Source organism: Pezoporus flaviventris, unplaced genomic scaffold, assembly GCF_033815535.1.
Source record: "Pezoporus flaviventris isolate CSIRO_AGI_PZ_B2104156 unplaced genomic scaffold, CSIRO_AGI_Pfla_v1 ptg000129l, whole genome shotgun sequence".
Classification (NCBI taxonomy): Eukaryota; Metazoa; Chordata; class Aves; order Psittaciformes; family Psittacidae; genus Pezoporus; species Pezoporus flaviventris.
In genome coordinates, this window is record NW_026892677.1 from 693,777 (window position 1) to 716,303 (window position 22,527).

The 22,527-nt window shown below is 55.8% G+C and overlaps 1 protein-coding gene across 2 annotated transcripts in view; it reads right to left on the reverse strand.

The window, feature by feature from the left end:
• Positions 1–8,000: 8,000 nt before the first annotated feature.
• Positions 8,001–22,527, reverse strand: part of PWWP2B (PWWP domain containing 2B) — a 31,980-nt gene continuing 17,453 nt past the window's right edge. Inside the window, exon 3 of one of the 2 annotated variants that reach the window (XM_061478686.1) lies at positions 8,001–8,183. The gene's annotated coding sequence lies outside the window, so the exon portion shown is untranslated. Of the gene's footprint in view, positions 8,184–21,310; positions 21,816–22,527 lie in introns of those variants that run through there. The other variant, XM_061478684.1, reaches the window with a different exon arrangement.

Sequence of the window (22,527 nt, forward strand, 5' to 3'; positions counted from 1 at the left end):
CGCCCCGAGAATTCCTCTGCACTACTGAGGCATGAGCTCCTGCTCCGGGATCGGCTCTGGGCTCCCTGAGCCGGGATTTTCCACTTCCTCCCCGGCAGCTCTTGCTCAGTGACCTCGTTCTCCATGGTGTTCTCACCATCCCAGCCCTTCCAGGTGCTCCGAGGCAAACGCAGAGCCCTTGGAGCTGAGCATCCTCCCTGAGCATCCTCCCCAGCTGCGCCAGGAGCAGGCAGTGTCCCAGGCTGGAGATGTTCTGGCAGGGCAGGGCACCGGTGGTGGCATCGGGTCCTGCCTCAGCCCCAGCCTCACTGACCAGCAAGGCAGGAAACAGATCAGAAACCACAAAAGCAACAACATGGGGATTTCTAAGGGGCAGCAGCTTCCAAAACCCTGCTTGTAGGGGTTGCATAGAACCATAGAATCCCTGCCTGGTTTGTGTTGGAAGGGACCTTAAAGTTCCAACCCCTGCCACGGGCAGGGACCCCTTCCACTAGAGCACCTTGCTCCAAGCCCCTGTGTCCAACCTGGCCTTGAGCACTGCCAGGGATGGGGCAGCCACAGCTTCTCTGGGCACCCTATGCCAGCACCTCAGCACCCTCACTCTTGCATGCGAAGGGGGTTAAAGCCAGTCAGGAACGGTGCACTGCAGGACTGCCAGGGACCAGCACCCTCCCTAACCCGTGTGTCTCAGGGAGCCCACAGTGATGGGCCAGCAGCATCCCAGGCCTGTGGCTGCAGGAGGCTGCAGTGCAAGGCGCTGCCCCGCAGCCGTGCGGTGCCCAAGTGAAGGAACCAGGCTTTGTGTCCCCCTGGCAATGTCCTGCTTCAGAAACAGAGACCGGGTTACAATGACCGGGGCAAAGGTGCAGCTCTGCCCCTGCCCTCCTGCTCCCGGGAGCTCACCCAGAGACCCGCACCCCTGCCCGGGTGCCTGCGCTGAGCACAGGGTGCTGCACGTGGCCATGCTGTGGGTGCTACGCTTGCGGCTTTGGGCTTTTCCAGTGTTTCAGGTGCACTTCTGTACTCCAAGAGGATGAAACAAGCAGATACGAAGGTATAAGCCTTTTTGCACTGTGTTAGGAGAGGGGTGCATCAGTGAGGGGGAAGCAGGGGACCCACCACACCTTTGGCTCTGCTGCTGCTCGTGGTCCCGGTCTCGGTTGTTTCCCCACCCTCTGGGGCAGTTGGAATGCAGAGGTCTGGAGCCCGGGGATACAGGACAGTGCACAGGCAGCTGCACCCTGCTCCTGCCCCAGCAAAGGGAGAACGTGCTCTGAGAGGGTGGAAACGCGCTTGTATCTGTGTGTGATACTGGTGGGTTAAACGTAGTCAATGCACTGAACTGAGAGAGAGCCCTCACAGATGTGCTGGGCTGAGAGCGGGCTGGAAACGAGCTCAGAATTGGCAAAAGCCACTGAAATGGCTGATTCACCCCGTTCCCAGCCCTGCACATGGAGCTGAGCTCTGCTTCACCAGGCACCGACACATGTTCCTCTATCAGCAGCAGGAATCAAGGGGCTGGTTCCTGCCGAAGGCACTGCGCTGCTCTGTGTGCAACAGGCCCCTGCTGCCTTAAGGAGCACGGGTTTATTTTTAGACCCATTTATAAACCTCTCAATTTAACCTCTCCTTGTTTAATCTGGTTTTCGCTCCCTTCTGACACTAGCAACAGGCAAAATAAAACTCAGGTTTAAAACCCAAACCCCAGTGGCTGTTACTGAGCACAGCCAGAGCAAAGGCAGGCGTGGGGGGGCACTATTTATAGCTCAGATAAACAGGGCAGAGGTTTTGCTTAATGAAAGGAAATGGAAAAACAGAGCTGAGGCACAGACCTTGGACACGTCGCCCCTTCCTGGGCTAGGGAATGCTGCGGGTTCCTGCTGACCCTGTCAGCCCTGGGATGGGGAGAGGGACCGGGTCCTTGCGGTGTGGCTGGGATGGGGATGTGGACAGGATGCTGCAGCCAGCGCTGGGCACCAGTTGGGGTCTCAGCTGTCGAGGACGTTTCTGGCTGCACACAAATGCTGATGTGAATTTTGTTTCTGCCCTGCAGCCGGACGGGACAGGAGCAGCGCGTCCTGCCCCAGCCTGCAGAGATTGCTGCTGCCTGACTCACGGGGCTCTCACCGGCACTGGGCAGGATGCTGGGGGCACTGTTTGGCCAGACCAGCAGGAACAAAGGTGCTGATTCAGAAAGCAAAGCACAGCTCTGCCACCTCAACTCTGAACAGCCCTCAGTGCATCCGGCAGAACTGTTCCAGCTGAGCTTTCCAGGGAGAAGGAATACACAGCAAACACATCTTAATCAGGGCTGTCCCTCAGGCTCTCAGCCTCTCAAACAAGGGAGTCGGCACAGCATGGCATGCACAGCGTGGCATAGCATGATACAGCACAGCACAGTGCTTTCCTTAATGGCATGGCACAGCACGGCACAGCATGGCACAGCACGGCACAGCATGGCACAGCACGGCACAGCATGATACAGCACGGCACAGCACGGCACAGCATGGCACAGCACGGCACAGCACGGCACAGCACGGCTCCGGGCAGGGAACAGCTCTAGCTGACAATAAGCCATTTTCCCAGCCCACCTGAAGCCAGCATGAATGGAAGCAGAGGGTTAATTCCTGAATTCCAGGCCCTGGGCGGTGCTAGTTCTTTCCTGCAGGTTTCTAATTTGACTTTTCTCTGCCTGAGACATCAAAGCTGAACCTCCAGAGTAGAACTTCCTCATCAGCAGAGAGGAAAGGAAATAACTTACTTAGTGGGAAGGATGCAGACGTACCAAGGGGAAACATTTCCATATTCTTTTTATAGCTACGAAAAACAACTTTAAAGAGAGTCCTCTAAGATCTATTTTTATTGCAAAGAAATGGAACTTTGGGGCCCTTCCTTGCAGTCCTCTTGTTATCTGTACCTATAGATGAGAACACCGAGGAGATGAGCCGAACTGCAGCATCTTTTCCATGTTCACAATACTTTACATTATTGATTGGAAGAGGAGGAAGGAAGCCAGGAAGAAACAAAGTGCTCATGAAGAGCACAAAGCCAACCCTTGGGTTTAACCTCCTGAGCACTGAGTCAGCCCTGCAGCTTCTATGGGGTCTGTGAACAGTTCTTGGCCTCCCAAATTCCAAAGCAATCCATGTTCTGACCCCCAGGTTCCCATCGCTGTACACAGAACCCAGCCTGCAGAACCCAGCACAGTGTCGGCCAGAGGAGTCTCTGGTGGACACCACAACTGAATTGTACCATAAATGGTTCAAAGTGTGCACGCAGCAGATCTGTGTGAGACTGTTCCCTGCTCACCGCCATCTGCCTCTCGCTGTGGCCGTAGCAGTCCAGCCACTTGTTCCTGGGGCTTTCCACAGTTATCCAACAGCTCCTGCCTGCAGGAACAGCGGCTCCGGCGCCTGCCAGGACATTTCGGATGTGCTCCAGAACCTGAACTTTAGCACCAAGTAAAGCTCTCAACAGAACCACAGGAAAGACAAAATAAAAAGCCCTGGGGCTTACCCGAGGACAGAAGTGGAGCCAAGCGGCTCATTACTGCATTACCTCGTACCGGGGCCAGGCCGGATGCTGGAGCAGCATTCCCGTGGCTCCTTCTCCAGCTGGCCAGGGCACAAAGCAGTAAAATCCATCAAATCTGCTTCCATTTGCGAGAGGTCAGAGCGAGCCCGTTTTCCGCAGCTTTCTGCCCTGCTCTGCAGCCTCACAGTTCATCCAACCCATTTAAAAGGCTGCTGCTGCTTCAGAAGCTGTCCTGCTGCTGGGGCAGCCCCGGTGCATTGGGCACTGTCTGGCACAGGGCTGTGGCTGTGCAGCCCTGCGGTGCCCATCCCCTAGAATCACAGCATCACCCAGGCTGGAAAAGCCCTCCAAGCTCCTCCAGTCCAACCCTTAGCCCAGCACTGCCCAGGCCACCCCCAACCCATGGCACTGGGGCCTCATCTCCACGCTGTGTGAACACTTGCAGGGACGGTGCCTGCAGCCCTGCCCTGGGCAGCCTGTTCCAATGCCTGAGCACCCTCTGGGGCAGGAATTGTTCCTCAGCTCCATCTAAACCTGCCCTGGGGCAGCTTGAGGCCCTTTCCTCTTGTCCCATCCCTTGTTCCTTGGGAGCAGAGCCCAGCCCCTCCTGGCTCCATCCTCCTGTCAGGCACTTGTAGGGAGCCATCAGGTCCCCCCTGAGCCTTCTCTTCTCCAGACTGAACCCCCCAGGTCCCTCAGCCCTTCCCCATCAGACTCACAGATCCAGGATGATGCTCACAGGAAAGTCACACCATATTTAATAGAGAATAACACCATTTCCTCAGCAGGAGGTTTTCCTGCATAGCACTGGGTAGCTGAGCACAAAAAGGTGACTCCCATTCCTGCTTTTCTCCAGCAGTATCATCTCTGCTGCTTTTAATGGGCTTTGAGACCAATTTCTCCAAGAACCCTAAGCTTCCTTTGCTCTGCTGGCCAGGCTGGATGCTAATTCCAACCACCAAATGCAGCTGTATAAATTACATATTATTTAGTGACGCGTAAGAATTGTTAATGGCGAGGGGTGGCTGAGGAAAAACTACACCTGAAAGCCTGCCAACTGGGAATGTCACAGGACACTCCCAGCACAAATCCGGAGGCCTGGAATGAATCCCAGCACCCTGGCTATGGCTGAGGGTGGGTGGCAGCGGGCTCAGGCCGAGTGCTGGGTGCAGGGTCCATCCATTCCATGGGGCAAATGCAGCAGCACCAGGGACCCTGCAGGGACTCCCAGGCTCCGTCCCTCCCACAGTCCCTGAGCACCGGGAGCACTCCTGGCTGGAGGCACAAGGAACGTGTCCCTGTTTATCTTAGGGAGGTTCATGACTCTCACCCTGACCTGCAGCAGTTACAGCGCTCGGTAACATGTCGGGGTGTCACCAAGTGCAAGGGCTCGGTGCCCACGTGGCTGCATGAGCTCAGCCTGTTTGATTTAGGGGCAGGCAGGGCAGGGCAGGGCTGGCCGGGAGGTTCTTGAATTCCCAACCCTCCCTTTTATTGACCAAAGCTTCCCAAAGGATCGCAGAGCTGGAACTTCCCACGTGTCCCTGGGTGTCCCTCACCATGGCACCGGGCAGCAGCAGCACAGTGCTAACGTAACCCAAGAAGCCGAAGAGCAGAGGGGCTGTGAGGTGTCCATTCAAACACCACCCCCTAAATTACTGTCTTTAAAGCGAGTGTCTCCATTGAGGTGACAAGGCTGTGCTAAGGAACCCTTCCTTACAGGGTCTTACAATGCGCTTCCCTCCACAGCTCCTGCCCGGCTCGGAGCGAGCCCCGCGCAGTTCACTGGCTCCTGGGAAGGCATTTCCTAGGGAATGGGAAGCCAAACCTCTGTCCCAGCACTGCAAACAGCCCTGAGCTGCTGGAGCCACTGGGCCAGCCATGGCTGAGCATCACCAGGGGACAGGCCACGGGAGGCAGTGATGATAGCTGGGGATGCTGCAGAGGCCGTGCAAAGTGAGCAGCTGTGTTTGCGTGGGGTGGGAGCACTCACTAACACAATTCTGCACTTTAACATCTGCTTCAAGCTCAGAAATGCTCTGACCCTGAGCCTTGCCCCGTTTTCTCCTCTAGGAGAATGCTCTTCTCCTCTGGGACATGACATCCCACACTCAATGGATTAGAAGGAAAGCAGCAGCCACACCATGGACCAGAAGAGCACATTTGCTTTGGTTTCACCTCAGCCTCCCTTCCCAAAAGGAGTTTTGAAGCATCACAGGGATTTTTGGACATAACAAGCTATAATTTCCTATGTGCAGGTTGGGAATCTTTATAGCTGCTCAGGGAATAGGCTGCACTGCGGACAGATAGGAGAGCAAATCCATGCTTTTTTGGTAACAAAACCAATGACTTCACTGGAGCTGCAGCACACCATCGCTTCCTCTGCTGGGAAAGCACTGCTCAGGCTCCAGCTGCTTCCTGAGTAAGCAAAAATAAGCGTGTCCAGCACAGGAGCAGGCTCAGGACATGGGGAGGATGTTTCCTCCGTGTGGGTGCAGAGCCTGCTCTGGAATGCATTCAGCAGCACAGCAGCTCCCAGACAGTAAATACCCGGAGCTGAGTGACCGGGAATAACCAAGTTGGGGTTTCTCCTTCTTCTCTCTTCACTCACACCCAAAAGCAGGATCCCAGCTGTTCCTGCTGCTCTTTAACCTATGCTTTCACCGGGGATCAGCTGAATTTTCCAAGTGAGCCTGAGATCTGAGCTGCCTGAGCAAGAGATGACAATGAGCCCCAGCTCCTCCCATCCTGTCCTGCTCCCATCCCCTGCCTGTGCTGCTCCCATCCCCTGCTCATCATTTGAGCAAAGCCCCTGTGTCCAACCTGGCCTTGAACACTGCCAGGGATGGGGCAGCCACAGCTTCTCTGGGCACCCTGTGCCAGCGCCTCAGCACCCTCACAGGGAAGAGCTTCTGCCCAAGAGCTCATCTGCATCCACCCTCTGGCAGGTTAAAGCCATTAATAACTGGCTGGAGTCCGATAACCACAGATGCTATAAATGGACACAACATGATCCAGCCAAAGCCTCTCTTTTCATTCTAGCCACCCTATTTGTTTAAATCTTCCACATAAGTGAACTCCAGAGGGATGCGATATGCTGTGAGAAGAACGTTTCTTCTCTCGGTTCTACATGTACCGACCTTCCCATTTGTACTTGGCCTCTTGAAAAACACAGCTGTTAATTACCATTATTATCACTGGCTCGTAGACAAAGTCCTCCGATTTAAGCATTGAATTTAACTGAGGCAGAGTAACACAAAACCTTGGAAAACTACATGGAGGGTCTGCAGTGTGACTCGTAGTGACTTACACGAAAAATCTACCTAAAACCACGTTATATTCTCTTAGCTTCTTTTGATCTTTCAATCCAGTTCGTTTGTCCTCAGAATCAGCACCCCGCAAAGACCACACAGTTTATTCTCTGTGTCCTAATGAAGAGTCTGTGAATAAAAATAGTTATCAAGACCTCCATCCAGGTGGAGAATTCTGTTCACGTTGTGTCTGCAGTGAAAGGTGAAGTACCACACAAGTGCACTTACACCAGAAAGTCACCTCTGCAACGGTTAATCCTGTTCAGTGGTGGATTTACGCGCAAGGGAACTACAGGGGTGCTGTTGGTGTTATTGCCCAGCGCCGGCCCCAAGGACACAAAGCACATTTTTTGCCTATATTGTATTTGCAGCGCAGTAACAAAACCTGCCCTTGGGGTCTATCGTCAGTGAATGTTTGGCAGCACAAGTACTTTAGGTATCAAGGCCAGGTTGGACACAGGGGCTTGGAGCAAGCTGCTCTAGTGGGAGGTGTCCCTGCCTGCGGCAGGGGCTAGAACTCGAGGAGCTTCAAGGTCCCTTCCAGGGTCCAGGGTGGATTTGAGCGTGGGTCTGACGCTGGAATCACGAGGCTGGTGGTGGTGGTGCGGTCTGAGCCGCGGCTCAAGCCCGAGTGCAGCGGTGCCCAGGTGAGGACCTGAGATCTCCCCAGAGGGAGCCAGGAGGAGATGGCTGGGCTGGAGCCTGGAGCTCCCCTCTGCCGGGACCCTGGCACTCACCCCTCCGCTGTTCATGGGCTCCCCTTCCATGTGAGCTGCATTCAGAGCTCAGCACACAGGGGCTCCCCGCCGAGCGCGTCCCAACACACGAGTCCCGAAGGGAGCCTGGGGCGGTCACGCACGCTGCAGCGTATGGGACCTGGTGCCTTTCCCATCTGCTTCCACCATTTACCAGTACAGAAAACTCGCCATAAGGAAAGCAAGCACTGCAGCTCACATTGCCTGCGCTGCTGAGCGCGAGGGCTCCTCTGCCTTTTAGTGATAGAAAATCCCTTCTTTTGATGTCCTTTGAAAGTACGTGCTTTGAACTGCCGAGTTTTCCCAAACAGCGCTGCTGGGATCACGCTCCCACCAGCTGAGAAACAGGAGCTTTAGTTTCAGGCTGCAAGGGAAGCTTTCACTGCAAATCGATGAGCTTTAAGCAAGACATACCTGGAAACTATCTGGTAAAGATCAAGGTCTGCAGTCCCCTGAGGCTCCCCCCAAGCTTTCAGTGCTATCGTACACTTCAGATCTGCAGCATTTAGAAATAGCTGTTGCTGCCACTGAAAATACAAACCACAGCATTTGGGCATCATATCCACACAGCTAAATATAACACCTGATGGAAAACAGCAACAAGGAAGGTGGTTATGGTGTGGGATAAAACCAGGAGACAAATAAACCCTGCCTGTGAATACACGAACAAGTAAACAGAAGGTGGCCCCTCTCCTTTCCCAGCTCTCCCAGGCTGATTCAGAACAGGTATTTCTGTGTGTGGCTGCGGAGCCTGCAGGGAAAACAAAGCTGCTCCCAAGCCAGTGCCTCTGCAGCGGGGACTGAGCCAGGCCCTGTGCCTGCCGTGCTGCCCCATCACTCGCTGCTGCTCCAGTCTCCATCGCTCGGCTCTGCTGATGGTGAAAGCAAACACATGGGACACGGGGCTCTGAGTGACCCCCAGGGCCATGCCTAAGAGCTCATCTCAGTCTCCCCTCGGGCAGGTTAAAGCCATTGCCCTTGGCCTGTCCCTACATCCCTTGTCCCAAGCCCCTCTCCAGCTTTCCTGCAGCCCCTTCAGGCACTGGAGCTGCTCTCAGGTCTCCCCTTCAGGAGCCTTCTCTTCTCCAGGCTGCCCCAGCCCAGCTCTCTCAGCCTGGCTCCAGAGCAGAGCTGCTCCAGCCCTTGCAGCAGCTCCGTGGCCCCCTCTGGCCTCGCTCCACCAGGAATGGTGACTTTGTCACCCCCCTCTTGCTGAGCACAGACCGAGCAGGGCTCCAATGCAGGAGCTGTTTCTCCTTGGGCTGTACTTTCAGAGCTGTCAAACCCTGCACAAAACCTTGCTCCTCCCAGCTGGTTTTAAGGCACCGCAGCACAATGGGTGCTAACAAAAGGCAAAGTGATCAAACAATGTGGCTATATATCCCTTCTGCTCAGCCTTCACCCCCTGTCACAATTACGGATGTGTTCTTGCACCGAGCTCCTGGGCACACGAAACCTCAACGTTAATGGAAAAAAACAAGCTGGGAAGAAAGAAAAACAACAGAAAGTAAAGAAACCCCGAACCCTGGAGATGCACCATCCAGAAGCCAAACAAGCACGTGCCCATTTCCATCCCGGTGTCAGCGCACTGCTCACACCCAAGCAGTGACAGCCCCAGGCCCCCAGACACAGCACACTGCAGCTCTGCTCGCTAGGAAAGGAAAAACCACCTCCCTTGCAGAGCGGATGATAAGCCACTGCTTGGCTTCGTTCACACTAAGTGTTTAGGTTGCTGATGTGTAGAATTGTCTTTGGTTTCCCCACGGTTCCTTTTCTTAAGCCCAAGAAATGTGCTTATCAGTGCTGACACAGAGGACACCCAATGCACCAATTGCCAGGCCTGCATCACCTACCAGATCCAGTCCAATGGAGATCAACCCTTACAGCGGTTCTAATCTTCATGGAATTCTCCTTTATTGACTCAAGGAACTAAAGAGAGTGGAATTCTCCCTTGGGCACATCCCGACAAAGGTTTCCAGATTTCCAGGCCAAGCCAAAGCAGAAGCACAGGCCTTAATAGACAGCATGTTCCTGCTGGAAGGAAGCATTCAATGCAGTTGAGTTATCAGAGAATCTCACATCAGCTCTGATTTTAAATGTTAGCCATAAATTACAACCATATTTTCAAGCACAGTTTCCTTTTCTATCTAGATGTATCTCTACAGTGTATGAAGTCCATCACACCAGCTCACTCTGCTTACAAACACAGCACCAGTAAAGCACCTGCTCCTGGGAGATGCTGCTCTGTGTCTGATGGTTTCAAGGTGGGTGCTGCTGGCAGACCCCCTTGTTTCACAGTAACTATGCTATAGAGGCAGCACAAGGGTTCTGCTGGGGCCAACTCCTGCTCTCGGCAAGCTGTTACTGAAGTCAGGAGTGTGTGTGGGGAAACATCTCTCCTGTCACCTCACACCATAAAACACCTGAGCTCCTCCAGCGAGCCAGGAACCCGGGCTGATGCGCGCCCAGGGGGTCTCTGCTGCACGCCCCGGGATGCATCTTCCCACCCAGAGAGGTGCAAGAACCCAGCGCCCCATTCCCATGGGCACCACTTGACCCCCACCAGCCACCCACCCTTCCCTTCCCCTCCTCACACTGCCTGTGCCAAAGCAAGATCAGCACCATGGCCAAAACTGAGAGCAGAGACAGTGCCCATAGGGCAGGTAACAGCCATCCCCATTGCTGGCTGAGTCCATCAGTGCAGCTCAGAGCAGCCCTTGGGAGCTCACAGAGCCAGATTACACCAAAGCAAGAGGATTTCCAGCCAAGGCACATCATGAGGATGTCCTGGCAGCAGCTTATGTGCCTTAATCTGCCTCACTTGTCAGCACAGCCCACCTCACCGCAGGCAGAGCAATCCTGAGGCGGGCAGGAGCTGGAAGGGAACATTTCCTCCCTCTTTAACTGTGACACCTTTGCATCAGCTGGCACCGCCTGTGGCCACCGAGTCCATCACAGTGCCCCTGCATCAGTACTCTGGCCATGCCAGCTAGAAATGCAGTACACAGACCAGAACCACAGCACTGCACTGTGTGCTGGGGAAAGGAGGGGACAAAAGGGGTGGCAGAAATAGCATTGTGCTCCAGGTAACAGAGTTTTCTGATTGGGACCTCCACAGTTTGGGGACTGAGGTAAAGCTTCAGCTGCCACAGACACATTTGAACTGACACTACACATACATGTATATTGCCCATGAGTATCTCCAGGTTACTGGAAAACCACCCTAAACCAGCCCACCCTCCCCATGCACCAGTGAATCACTGCGGATGACCGTGTCCGAGCCTGCCCCAGGGCAGCTCTGGCAGCCGGGAAGCAGGCAGCCTCCAGCCCGTTTCTCGCCGTGATTTACTGGAGGTGACGGCTCTTTTCAGGAGCCGTGACTTAACCCCTGTGATTTATGGCAGCTCCATCGTGCTCCGGTCACCCACGGATGGCGTCCGGCGGGGCTTGGCTGCTGGCCCTGCGCGAGAGCCGGCGGCACGAGATCCGCTCCGGGGTAGGGCTGCACGTGGAGAGCAGCAGCCTGCAGCATCACTTACACACTGACCAAGCAACAGCACCTATATTTAGTTCTCCCCCCGTGCCCTGAGCTGCCATGGGCTGACTGCGATCAACTGACCCCGACAGTGCTCGGGTTTGTCACATCCCATCTGCAGCCCTGCGGGAAGAGGGCTCCTCGTGCAGTTGCTCTGGTGCCACGCTAAAACCAGGGCTGCAACGAGAACCCCCTCAGCCCTCCCTGCGAGCAGCAGCTTCCATAGCAAACCGCGGCTGGTCCCTGCATCGCTGCACCAAGGGAGGGGGGGCTCCCCCTGCTCACCCCTCAGAACACGTCCTGGCAACGGCACTGCTGCTGTTGCTTGTTTCAACATCCCCCTGCGTTCTGCCCCAGCACCCAGGGCAGAGCCGTCCCGCAGAAACGTCTGCTTCAGAAAGAGACCTTCACGTTGCTCTCTGACGGGAGGGAGGGTGACTGACGGAGCTCCCAGAGCACAAAGGGCACTTCACAGCCTAGCTCCTGCTCAGGACTTCAAAGACAAAAGCACCCTGAATCACACCCGGAGCGCAGGCAGGAACGAAGCCTCCACACGAGCCTCTCCCATCGCCACTGTCTGTGGCACCTGCAGAGCCAGCGCTCTGCTCGCCACGGGAATCCTCATGGAAACAACCCCTCAGCGCGGGCAGGGCTGACCCAGAGGAGGGGGCACGCAGAGCTCGGCTAACGTGAGCAGCCCCGGCCCCAGGACACCCCTCCTGCGCTGGAACACGGGCTCAGCTACTGCAGCCGGGCTGGCGAGGGATGAGGCGGTTAGACTGACCCTGCAGAGACGAGGAGCTTCATCTGCCAGGTGTCCTGCTGGCACCGACATTGCCCAGACACCGCAGCAGCAGCTAAAAGGGTGTCCTGTTAAAACCTCTGGGCTGCAGAAGCTGGGATTGGTGCTCTGGGCCTGGCCCATTGATCCCCAGCACCCACAGGGTCCCCTCTGCATCGCCTGGGCTTGGTTTGCCCTTCAACAGGAAGGTGTGGAGCATCCAGCCATCTGCAAGGGATCCAGTTTGTTTGTTCAAACTGGAAAAGCAGAGAGCATCACCTGCCTCCTGAGCAAGGCAGCTCTTCACAGAGCCAGCCTGGCCCCTACACGTGGAGAGGATGAACACACATGGAAAGCTTCTGAAGGGCTCTTCTGAGAGGGCTGGGCCTAAGAACGTGATTTATTTCGAAAGGTCTTCAGTGTAATGCATTGATTTGCTGTTCTCCTTCAGTCCTGTCCTTATCGTGTAAGGAGCCTCGAACGGATTACAAATTGCTGCCCAATAAATACATTGAATCACAGAATCCCAGCCTCGTTTGGGTTGGAAGGGACCTCAAAGCTCCTCCAGCTCCAACCCCTGCCACGGGCAGGGACCCCTTCCACTAGAGCAGCTTGCTCCAAGCCCCTGTGTCCAACCTGCCCTTGAGCACTGCAAGGGATGGGGCAGCCACAGCTTCTCTGGGCACCCTGTGCCAGCACCTCAGCACCCTCACAGGGAAGAGCTTCTGCCTAAGAGCTCAGCTCAGTCTCCCCTCGGGCAGGTTAAAGCCATTCCCCTTGGCCTGTCCCTACAGGCCCTTGTCCAAAGGCCCTCCCCTTCATGTGCTGGGATCTGCTCTTGGGATGCTCAGCACCCGCAGGGACACACCAGGCAAATGAGTGGAGGCAGAGAAGGGTGAAATCACCCAGGTACAGTGAGATCAGCTCCACGTGTCCCACCTCAAGCAGCCACGCCAGCCCCATCTGGGATGCTCTGGCCAAGACAACTGCAGGTAATGGTGATCAAGCTATTGCTGGTGTTTGCAACTGAGCTAGCAAGAGCTAAGAAATGCAATTAGAAAGCCAAAACAAAATGCCTGAAATCCAAATTTCTGGTAGTTAAACAATTCATTTATCTCCTTTAAGTAGCGGGTCTGAACTGCTGCAGGAACGGGCTCTCTGGGCCTGTCTGGCTTTCAAGTTGCTGCGAACTATCGACATCAGTGGCACTTTCTACTTCCTCAAGCATTTCTGCAGTGGTGCATTAGTGATTTGATTACCCAGTGCTGTACTTGGAGTCAATCGAGTGAGACGGAGGTGAGCTGCTGCCGCAGGCACTAACAGCATTCCTGCAAGGCTGCAGGAGCGCTCTCCCATCGCACAGGGCCAGGTCACGCACCGGGAGGTAACACGGAGCCTGGCAGCGCAGCGCTGCAGGCGTGAGCACAGCCAGCCCTGCCGGGGCTGCTCTGGTACGAGGAGCAGGGCCCGGCGCTGAGCCAGCACGGGCACCAGGGGCAGTGCTCCTTCAGCCGGGCAGCGGATGTGAGCCGCAGAGCTGCGGCTGGGCAGGAAGAGAACAAACCGGTCAGGAATGTGCTCCTTGGGTTGTTCCCGCTGCACGGCCCCACTTCGGTTTCTGCAGAGTCCACATCTTGGGTTACTGCAGGTCAACAGCCTTCCCCTTCCCTTTCCCTCTCCCTTTCCTTTTCCCTATCCCTTGCCCCGCCCTGCCCTGCCATTCCCCCCTTCCCTTCCTTTCCTTCCTCCCTTCCCTTCCTTTCCCATTCCCATGCACATGGGTGCATGACTTCACAGCCTCTACTTTGTCCCTGCTGGTCTCTTCCTCACTGGGCTCTCCATCCACCACCACCACGGCCTTCCCTTAACAGGCAGGTGCTGGTGGGGTCGGTGAGGTTCATCAGAGCTGTAGAAGGGGGACATGGTCTCATCCACTGCTCTGGGAGCACTTCCCACAGCACCCTCCAGGCCCAACTTCACTCAAGACCATCAGACACAGGAGTCGGGGAAGTGTTCAAGGCCAGGTTGGACACAGGGGCTTGGAGCAAGCTGCTCTAGTGGAAGGGGTCCCTGCCCGTGGCAGGGGTTGGAGCTGGAGGAGCTTTAAGGTCCCTTCAACCCAACCCAAGCTGGGATTCTGTGATTCCACAATTTCAGGGTGAAACAGGTCTGGACTCTTCTTCTGTACCAAAGTACCTCTAAAATGAATTATCATTGTACCCATAAATTCCCAAAGACTGGAAGTCCTGACTGCTGGCCACAACCACTCATTCCCTCCCGCAGAGAACCAGAGGTCCCATTTTGCAGTGCTGGATGCTGTGTACGGGCAGTGCTGGCAAACAGCAGCTCTGTTTGCTGACTTGTAGCAAAGGCAAAAACCCAAAGCCCTGCACAAAAAATGCTTTTCTCAACAGAACGCTTTTCCATGCTTCCCAGGGAGGTTCACAGTAAAGGGAACACTGGTGATGCCACCCATAAAAGAGCATCCATCACTGCTGTGCAAGCAACTGATCTACCTGCCTGATCGTAACTAAATCCCATCTGTAATTGGGCGGGGAAACACACTGATTACAACTAATAATTAATATCTGTGATGGGAGGAACGGTTTAACCTTGAATAAGGGTGAATTTTGAGGCAGGAAGCTGCCCCCGGTGAGGGCAGCGGCAGGTCCCCACCACAGACCCTTCCAAGGAGGCGGGGTTGGGGCCGGCAGAGCCAGCAGCAAAGCTGAGCGCACTGAGGAGCAGCGTGACTTCAGCCAAGCTTTAGCCTTCCCCTGCAGCCTGTACGAGCAGGGGACACCACCTCCATGTCAGCTGCTCTTGCTGCAGACACGGTGCTGCCGGTGCAGCATCTCCACAGCCCGAGCAGGAGCAGGACGGGTGTCCCCATGCAGGGACTGGGTGTCCCACGTCCCACCAGCCTCTGCACTGCACTGCACTGCACGGCCAAACCCGGCTCCCCTGGGAAGTCTGATCCTGCTCCTGCCCGCACAGCCCGATGCAGAGCCAGTGAAGGCTGCAGGCAGCAGCGCAGGGGAAGGTCTGAGCCAGGCCTGACAAAGAGCCATCCCCGAGGGGAGTCAGGATCTTCATCTCTGAATCACCAAATCACAGAATCAGCTGGGCTGGAAAAGCCCTTCCAAGCTCACCCAGTCCAACCCTTACCCCAGCACTGCCCAGGCCACCACTGCCCCACGGCACCGGGGCCTCGTCTCCACGCTGGGTGAGCGCTTGCAGGGACGGTGACTCCCGCCCCTCCACCTCAGCGCCTCAGTGCGCTCCCCATCGCCCCCAGCCATGGCACCCATGCCCCACACAGACCACACGGGAGGGCCGCATCTCACCCCATCCCAGCTACGGCCCCGAGCTCTGCCCCCCGGGGCAGGGGATGCCCAGGGGAGGGGCAGTCCCCAGCGCTGGTCCCATCAACACGGCGCTGCCACTGTGTCTGCAGCATCCCCCTGCTCTGAGGTGCTGAAGAGCTGCTGGCTCATGGCACCCAACCCGCAACCCCCCGCACATGCTGGTGCCGGGGGCCTGCTATGGGGGTACCCCAACCTGGAGGCACAGGCGGGATCAGAGGAGATCAAACTGGAGCTACAAATCCCATTCGCTGAGAGGTTTGCACACGGGGGCTGTGGAGTTTCCTTCCCACCAAGTATCCGTGTGTGAGGGTGAGGCTGTGTTAGCGCAGCTCCTACGGCCGGTTGTAAGCCACTCCAGGGACTGTGTTACATTGAACAGCCTTTCTCCCCTTCATTTAAAGGATGTTTCCAAGCAGGAGGCCCTGGACAGAAATGTGAACCAGATGTTTCCAAAGGCAATCCCTGCCCAGGCCCCGCTCCTGTTCCTTGAGCTGCACTTGTCACACCAAGAAACGTGCGTGCAGGACGGGGCTGGGGGTGCCCAGGGCAGGGAACCCACCGAGATCCAGGGCAAGCCCAGGGGCCCCTCATACACCGGTGAACACATGGATACAGGAGGAGCTGCCAGCGCACGTGTGTGTCAACAACAGCTCACAGAGTCCCTCCCATGAACCCACCGAGCAACTACAGTCAGAAACCAGCCAAGAGACAAGAACCAACGTGATGATCACCTGGTTTTCATGTGGAGAAAGATGGAGAATGGGAACGCAACACTTAAATACCGAAATGGGAAGAAACCAGGCCAGTAAAGTGATCCTCAAACGGGTTCGGTGTCATGAACTCCACATCACAAGGTGAGGAGCTGGCACAGGGTGCCCAGAGAAGCTGGGGCTGCCCCATCCCTGGCAGTGCTCAAGGCCAGGTTGGACACAGGGGCTTGGAGCAAGGTGCTCTAGTGGAAGGGGTCCCTGCCCGTGGCAGGGGTTGGAGCTGGAGGAGCTTTGAGGTCCCTTCAAGACAAACCAGGCTGGGATTCTGTGATTAACATTGCCATATAAACACCATTTTCCTCAAAACCCTCTCACCAGGGCGTCACCCTCACTACATATCCCATCTAATCCAATGCACACTTACACTGAGGGATTCCTGGATCTAAAAGCACCGTCAGGTAACTGATGTTCACCCATGGATCTGTCTTGAGGAAGCAGCACAGGCTCCTCACTTGGTCTTTCTGCTGTAAAACTGGCTCAGGGGAGCGGCACACACGGACACAGGCGGCTCTGCCCCTCCCCGCTGGGACAGACCCAAATCCCATCATTTTCCACTCAACAGGAGCACTTTGGGAGCCCACTTTGCATCAGCAGCCACTGAGGAGCTCCAGGATTAGCTGCTGAAGCTGCCTGGCCCCAGCCAGGCCTCCACGCTCTGGGAAAACTCTGGGTTCCTCCAGCAGCAGAGCTTCAGTTGGGGACAGCACCAATAAATGTGGTTTGAGAGGCTACAGCAACATGAGGATCCTTAGTTAAAGCTCCCTGATACAGGTACTGGTGCCTGTGATACCCAAGCACCAACTGCATCACTGATCACTTGCACATGCTCGTGTCCAGGACTTTCTGCAGTAAATCCATGGGAAAGGGTTCAACATAGCTGGAGCACACAGTGCCTTGCTCCGACCAGCAAAGCCTGATTTCCAGCCACGCATTAGCTCACACCCATGAGCAAATTCAAACCGTGCAGAACCATTCCAGGTTTCTGCAGACAACCTTGTTGAGCACAAGGACGGGGCAGAGGAAAGCCATCAACAGAATCAATGCCAAAAGCACCCCCATCCGCACCCCAGCAGCCAGACATCAAACAAGACCAGTTTGGGTCCATCAGCAACAGCTCGGCCCCATCCCAGCCATCACCCATGGCAGGGGCCATGCACACCGCATCCTTTGGGATGCTGGCCAAGGCTGCTGCCATTCCCCGCTGCAGCTCCTGCACTGTCAGTCTGAGCCCTCCACCTGGCTCCACCAAAGCTCCATCTCCACCAGTGCCTCAGTGTCCCACGCTGAGTGCCGCAATTCCATGCTAGCTCAGCAGAGCACCCTTCCCCTTGGCTCAGCTCAGGGACCCTGCCTGGGCACTGCTACACAGCACGGCTGGGCAACCTCTGTCTACCTGGTGCTTCCTGCAGGGCACTGGGTGCAGGGACACCTACTGCAGGCACCGGCCCGGATGTCATCCAAAGGGATGGGTGCACACCATGGTACTGAGCACGGGCAGGGCAGTGCTCAAGGGGCATTGGATGAGGACAGCGGGGAGCAGAGGGGCTGGGGGGGCTGAAAACCTGTTCAAGGCACATGAGACATGAGGCCAAGGGGGAGGAACGTGCATCAAGCACACATTTCATCTACAGACTCACTGCATTAGCAAAATGCCCCATTACGAAAGTACCAAGGGGGTCAGTCCTGCTTTGGGTAACATCAGAATGAAATAACAAACACCCTGGGCTCCTGCAGGGCTTCACTGCGGGACCCAGCTCTGCGGGCTGAAGGAACATTATCTAGGTGTTCCTGCTCCGGCAGGGGGATTGGACTAGATGATCTTTTGAGGTCCCTTCCAATCTCTAGCATACTCTGTGTGTGTGTGTGTGTGTGTGTGAACCAGGAGGAAACCCCCACAGTGTGGAGCAGCGGAGGCTGTAATGAACCTGGAGTGCAATGGGAATGGAGATGGGCTGGGGCAGGCCCCACCGCCCAGAGCCAAGCACATGGGCCGGAGCGGAGGGAGAAAATCCTTCACAATCAGTCAGAAAGAGCAATGTCCCAGCACACATCCAGCACAGCCCCCGCTGCAGAGAACACCTGCTCTTCCCCAGCATCGCCAGGTAGGTTTTCCTCTGGCAGCATGAAAGCCTGCAGAAAGCCATTCAAACTTCCCCTTATAGAAACGGGCATCTAGAAACTTCTACATCAGCTCTGTAAAACCAGGTCAGAAGTGAAGCATTGCCCCGCTCTTGGCTTGAGCTCTGGAATCTGCTGAGGAATTATTCTCATCCATCTGAATAACGGCTGAGGCAAAAAGAAAGCAATTTGCTGGAGATCTTGGCTTTAAGCCTTGCCAAAATTGAGGAATCACCTTTTCATGGAGCTGAAGGGAGCCGCTGCTTCAGCTCCCGCACACAGACCCACAGCTGTGCCTCCTGTTGGGATGCTGTGCACGGCTGATGCTTAATCCACCATGAGCCGCTGGTTCAGAGCAGGACCCACGCTCATGCCTCCTAAGCACCGTTTCTGCTGTTCTTCATAGAATCACAGAACCCCAGCCTGGTTGGGGTTGGAAGGGACCTCAAAGCTCCTCCAGCTCCAACCCCTGCCACGGGCAGGGACCCCTTCCACTAGAGCAGCTTGCTCCAAGCCCCTGTGTCCAACCTGGCCTTGAACACTGCCAGGGATGGGGCAGCCACAGCTTCTCCGGGCACCCTGCGCCAGTGCCTCAGCACCCTCACAGGGAAGAGCTTCTGCCTAAGAGCTCATCTCAGTCTCCCCTCGGGCAGCTGAAGCTCTGCAGTGGTTCTCAGTGAAGCAGCAGAACCTGGGGGCTCATGGGCTGCGTGAATCCCACTCTGGTGCTGCACTGCCACAGCTGCTGTTAACAGACACGCGTGTGCCAGGCCACAGGGCACAGGGGTGAGGCAGAACAGGGGGCCCAGCACAGCCACCTCCATTCCTCTTTGGTCTGTGCCCAGCACTGGCAGCAAACCAGTTCTGACCTTCCCCTGCAGACACAGGCACTGCCCAGGGGCATCGCTCACATTTTTCCCCTACCTCTGCACTGGCACGGAGCCCCAGGCAGTGCAAGCCCATTGTTTGCTTTCTCCAGGGCCCAGCTATGCCAGGAATGTCACACATCCGGGGGTAAGGACAGCTGGCAGAGCACATTTATGTGCCCGGGGCTGGGGGGGGGTGTGGGGTGTGTTACACTGCACAGCCAAGCTACCATGCAAGACAAAGCTCTTGGGCATCCCCTCTTAAACAGCTCCATCCTAGGACCACATCCAGCCTCAGAGGACAGATGCTGGGCTGGAGCTCACCTTCTCCATCCATTTCATGTTGTAGAATGGCTTGGGTTGGAAGGGCCTCAAAGATCATCCAGGCACTGGAGCTGCTCTCAGGTCTCCCCTTCAGGAGCCTTCTCTTCTCCAGGCTGCCCCAGCCCAGCTCTCTCAGCCTGGCTCCAGAGCAGAGCTGCTCCAGCCCTCGCAGCATCTCCGTGGCCTCCTCTGGCCTCGCTCCAACAGCTCCACGTCCCTCTTGTGCTGCTGCCCCAGAGCTGGGCCAGGGCTGTAGGGGGGTCTCACAGAGCACAGCAGAGGGGCAGGTCAGCAGCTGTGGGTGTGAGGTATGACAGCTCCCTCTTGCACCAGCACTGACCTCAGGGGTGCTACTGCCTGTTGAAGGGACTGCAGTGACACCCATGAGCCTTCTCAGGAGACCACAGGACTCACCTGTAGCTCCTGGCACCTCCTTCAACCATGAGCAGCCCTTCCACAGGCAGGCAGGATCCTTCCCTAGAGCCGGGAGCAGACAAGTGCTTTTCCTGAGCACAGGGCTCAGTTATTCCCTCTTTGCCTTTGAATTTTGTTTCTGAAATGGACAGAGGGCTGCTCATAGCCCCTCACACAGGTGACTGCTGCAAGGCTACAGCCAGAGAGCTTGGCAACGCTTTTGGGCAGGGGTTGTGTACAATAAAGAACTGTGTGAGCAGAAACCCCATAAACCTCCGTGGCCACCAGGTAACCCTGGGCCTGGCTCAAGAAGATGCTAGAAACAAGCCCCAAAGGAACTCCTGAAGACAGACGGGCCGGGCTGAGAAAGGCCGAGCTGTTTGCTGCGGGAGCACTCAGTGCGCAGAGCAGCCTGGCCCGCGGAGCTGGGGATGGGCAGCGCCATGCCCAGGTAAACAATGGCTGCACAGAGCCCTTACACAAGGTGCAGAGCACATTCCTCCCCGCACACTGCCGCCTTTTACACTTGGGTTTGGAGAACAGGAAGCTTATTGATTTGTTTGCAGAGGTGGCCAAAGCCGGACCTGGGAGACTGATGTTCTGCTTCAGCCCTGCGCTGCAGCCTGCGGGCCTTACACCGCAGCCAACTGGGTACCGAGGGAAGCAGCTCTGACTCGCTGTGTGCCCGTACTGAGACTCAGCAGAAGGGGTTTGGTGCTGGACTCTTGTTAAACTCTGCTGTTGTTAAACAGAAAAGGGAAGCTCTGACCTCTGCTGCTGACACGCAAAAGACCACAACATGAACCAGTATGAACCAGGAAAACACGAGCTTGGATGTCCGCCCGCCTGCTCGCCCTTTAACTGGACAAGAGCTCAGCACAGTGTTTGCTGTAGCAGAGGAAGAACAATCAGGAACCTGCACAATGACCCTGGCAGCTCGAAGGCAACATCTGACACGCAGGCAAGCTGTCACCCAGCAGGGACAACTCGGAGCTGCTTTCTCCAGCATCAGAAAGAGCAGATTACCACACACTGATGCTTTTAGACTGAGGGAACCGAAGGCAAAACTAACGCAAACCCCCCAGATGAGCTGAGACAGTTTCAAAAGCTTGTCCAAGCCCCAGAAATTAACTGACAAGAGTTTCAAAAGCCTGTCCATAGCTCACTTCAGTCTGTCAGCCACTCCTGCTCTAAAGCTGCTACCAAACCTGCAGGCTGCTTTCTGGTTTATAAAGCCTGCTAACCATCTCCAGTCATGTGTAAGGATGAAAATCCTTCCTATCCAACACCACGTGCTCAAGGGGCCTGGTGTGAACACAAGTGAGTTCAGAACATCAATTCACTCTCCAACTGGAGCCACGAGAGCGAGCTGAGGCTCCAGCCTGTGGTTCCAGGTGACTGAAAGCACACGCTGGGACACATCATCCAAGGTACCTGGTGACAGCTGGATTCACCTACCTGACAATACCCGTTCCCTCAGCTCTGCAGTGAACGACACAAAGCAGCTTTAACACACGCAATGACAGCCACATAGTTCCGTGTTGCACATCTTCCAAGGTTTAATAGACACAAAAGTGAGTCCATGGTACTTAAGACACTACAATGATTTCATTCTATTGCATGTCCTGCTCCAATTACACTTCTTGGAGTACAGTATTGAGGAAAAGTTTGGTAGCTTTAAAATGAACGAGTGTGTGAAATCTGTAAGTAAAATAAGCAGCAGCAGCAATAATCTGGGGGGTTTATCAAGAATAGCTAACTTTGACGTAATAAATACATTCCGGGTTGTGGGTTTTGCTGTTCTCCCAGTTCACTGCTGTGTGACTGGTCAAATCCTCATGCTAGGGTGAGACATCCTCCAGACCTTCCCGCCAGCCTCGCACCAGAAGAGCCTCCTGCCGGAGCCCGTCCCCGGTGCAAAGCAGCGTGTGACAGGGAATGCGCCGCGTCCTCCTGCTGCGCGCGGACCCTCCGGCCTCTCCCGGCTCCCTGCAGACTGGTGGCCCTCTGGAGAACAGCTGGGCTCTGTCTTCTGACACCTTGAAGAAAGCGAGAGGGAGAGGTTAGGGAGCGCAGGGCCGGCAGCCGCGGCCGGGCTCGTGCCTGGCTGGCCTCCGCACACAGGCAGGAATGCTCCGGCTCCCGGCTGGCAGCACCAGCGGCACCCACAGCTTCAGGACAAGCTTTGCCAAGGGAACAAACCCGGAGCGAGAGCGGGAATTTTCTCCAAGACAGCCACGATATGCAGCTCAGCGACGATAAGGAATCCTGGGCCTCTGCCTTGAAGACCAAGCGCTGCTCGGGGTGGGTTACCGCAGGTTAATCTGCCACGCGGCCCTGCACAACACACCACGTGAAGAACATCTGCCTCTGCTTTTCTAAGGCTACCTACGAAATAGGATTATTCTCCCCTTGAGAACAAACTGCACAGAAGCTGTTCCAAGTACCTGCGGTGGCTGAAGACATCTATTGCTGCTGCGGTGCCTGGATCAGGGGAGGCTTTAGAACAGTGTTCAGCGCCTAAAGGAGCCACAAGAAACCTGGAGAAGGGCTTTGGACAAGGGCCTGTAGGGACAGGCCAAGGGCAATGGCTTTAACCTGCCCGAGGGGAGACTGAGATGAGCTCTTAGGCTGAGTTCTTAGGCAAAGAACTTCTTGCTAATTTCTCATCTAAAACAGTTTGAGCTAGTTCAAAAGCCTGACCAGCCCTAACCCACCTCCCTGCCAAACCAGCCACAGGACACTCAGGCT